This window comes from Paramacrobiotus metropolitanus, unplaced genomic scaffold (assembly GCF_019649055.1).
Source record: "Paramacrobiotus metropolitanus isolate TYO unplaced genomic scaffold, Prichtersi_v1.0 Parri_scaffold0000082, whole genome shotgun sequence".
NCBI lineage: Eukaryota > Metazoa > Tardigrada > Eutardigrada > Parachela > Macrobiotidae > Paramacrobiotus > Paramacrobiotus metropolitanus.
Window position 1 is genome coordinate 573,724 of NW_026570302.1, and position 2,821 is coordinate 576,544.

At 43.7% G+C, this 2,821-nt stretch overlaps 1 long non-coding RNA gene across 1 annotated transcript; it reads left to right on the top strand.

The window, feature by feature from the left end:
• Positions 1 to 1,426: 1,426 nt before the first annotated feature.
• Positions 1,427 to 2,615, top strand: LOC129595804 (uncharacterized). Its single transcript, XR_008691365.1, has 3 exons — positions 1,427 to 1,579; positions 1,872 to 2,240; positions 2,330 to 2,615. It is a non-coding gene; the product is annotated as an uncharacterized LOC129595804 (long non-coding RNA).
• Positions 2,616 to 2,821: the final 206 nt, after the last annotated feature.

The window sequence follows — 2,821 nt, forward strand, 5'->3', positions numbered from 1 at the left end:
AACTGCAGCTGCAAAAACTGTCTAAGATTGCGCTGTACTCCCTGGTGGAACTGGTTTATGAGTTTAATGTGTCTTCTATAAGCGATGACGAATCGGACTATGATTACTACTATGACACGGATGACGAGATTGACGACATTTAACCGGATCTTGGATCAGTGAATGGAATGACAGTGAACATATGGAACATGTATGCGTTTGTTATAATCTTTTTGAAGCGTTTTAGACTGGCACAGCTGACCATGAGTGCGACGCTGTAAGCCTGTGCGAGCACTTTTAGCCGTCAAATGCTGCTAGCAGAAGTACGGGTACCTTGACAAATTCCTTATTCCGGCTCCCCTTTACGATTTTTACCATATTCCGGCTACCGGTTATTCGAAAATGGGCGGTATGAACAGGTGCCCTGGTTGGCGACTGCAAGTTTATTAGCTGCACTCGATCCATCTGTTTTTCGAATTTTCCTATTGGTCGACGTAGCATCGTGTACTTTATAGTTCATACCGCATTTTCAAATAACCGAAGTATACTTTTCTCTTTAATTATGTTTTGTGGTTAAGAAGATTCTTCCTTCTAAAGTGCGGATTCATATCGTTACTGGACGGACAGCAATTGAATATTAGTTGTTTTGTTTAGCCAAGTTGTCACTGTCATTAGCAAATTATTTCTGATGCAATGAAATTGATATCGACGACTGCGAGCAAGCTACGAATAAATTTCTAACGGCCGTTTCTAGCTTTCTTTTTCAGCTAACAAATATGATTTTTTCGATCGGGATTCGGCCATCACAATTGTAAGCGACGTATCTTTAGCTTGCGCAGATCGGTTAGGCACTCAAAATCGCTTTTAGAGTAGTATATGGAACAGCGCAGTTGGCGCATACCCGTTCAACGTCAAAGATTTAAAATCCCATCCGCGCTGTTGTAACTCTTGTAACTCAATGTCCCACTATGAGTCTAAGTTAGGACTCCTAAGTTGAACTTAGGAGTCCTAACTTAGACTCATAGTGGGACATTGAGTTACAAGAGTTACAACAGCGCGGATGGGATTTTAAATCTTTGACGTTGAACGGGTATGCGCCAACTGCGCTGTTCCATATACTACTCTAAAAGCGATTTTGAGTGCCCAACGTGCGGTTGTAGGTGTTTACATAATTGTCTGCCGCAACAAAGTGTATGTAGTGCTAGTATATACAGACTCTGTACTGTACTTACATACAGACAGATACAGTTCGTTTCCTAATTGTTGGTTCCGAGGAAAAAACGGCCTGAGTCTGCGTAGTCCTTAACACGTGCGCTCTAGGGTGACGGTTCGAATACCAATCATTACAACAACATTGAGCAGCTCTGCAGTCGCTAGTCAGCGAAGTTTTCCACCAGATTTGAGCTTTTCAGTCTTGAAATTTGCAGACGAGGATCCTACTCCAAAATCATCTCCATTTCGATCATCCGACCGCGTTGATCAATTGATCAAACGCGTTGATCATTCAATGTGTTGACATTCTGGAAACGTGTTGACACAGTTTGCTTAGTCTTGAAATAACTTACTAAGTTCCATTGCTTGTTTGTTCGACAGATTTCAGGTAAAACTGTCTCAGCTCACCTCCTCATTTCCGCAAGCCTGTTTTGCAAGTTTTTTAAGGGGTTAGTGCATTTATATATGTAATTTATAAACATTATGATTGTGTAAGCCTGTAAGTGGTTTACGAACTAGCTTCGCCAGCTTCCCAGACGAAAGACAATCTTTCTCACTTCCAGCTGTACTCCTTGTATAATAAATCACTCTGTGTAGACCGTACACTTGCAGCTACAGGGAATTGGCTTAAACTGCAGTATTCACTGTGACAGAGTGTTGTGAAATCGGGCGTTCGCTAGGTATTGACGTCGCTGATCGGTAATCCGCTGTGTGGGCACCGCCATTGCACGACGGCGCCTCCATTGAATCTGGACGGCAATTTACGCCCCAAACCACGCATTTCGCCCGGGACACCCAAACCGACGGACCGGCTGGTGTTTCCGGCACCAGAACCTCCACAAGTTGCGAAGCTTGAAACCGTTTTACATCCCCGGAATCCATTGGACGATGGAAGAAGATGCTACCGAAGGGTGCGAATTCACGTCGCCGATTGGTACACAGCAGGTCGACGTAAACGCCATACTTTGCCACGTACACGACGCGCCCGTAACGCATCCGCTGATCTCTTCCCAGAACCCACATGGCGTTAGCGCGATGCATTTTTCAAGGTGCGACTGACGACGCTAGACAGAAAATGACGCACGTTGTTCTGGTGTAGAACAACGAACTATATTGATACTGTGTGTGTATGTTGTAGATGATGATCTTCCGAACCCGTACCTTGCAAGTTAGAAGCCCTTAAGTGCCACTTTTGATTTATGTTCTTTACTGACTGACAATGCTGAAAAGTAATGCAAGCTAAGAGCTTGCCAAAACAGAAACAGCTTCCATTGGCCATCGCGTAATTAGGCTCAAAGGTGGGTGGTGTCCCAAGCACACCTTTGGTTACCGTTTACACGCGAAAACTGGATGTTATAATCCTCTGATTGGAAACGTACCACCATTGCTGCTTTTCTGTTGTTCTTTTTCCTATACTTTTTTGGGATACGGTGTACTGTAAAATTCCTTACGCAGTACACACTCGTGACGCAACACGTCCCATAACGGGTGTCATACTGTACTCTCCTGGAAGTCTCCTATTAAACTGTTGGTTTGTAATTTTGTCTTTGCGTTTATCTTGTTACGGTTCTAAAATTGTCGTAAGTCTACGCTACAAAATTTCCGTAAACTAGGAAAAAGTACCAGCTGG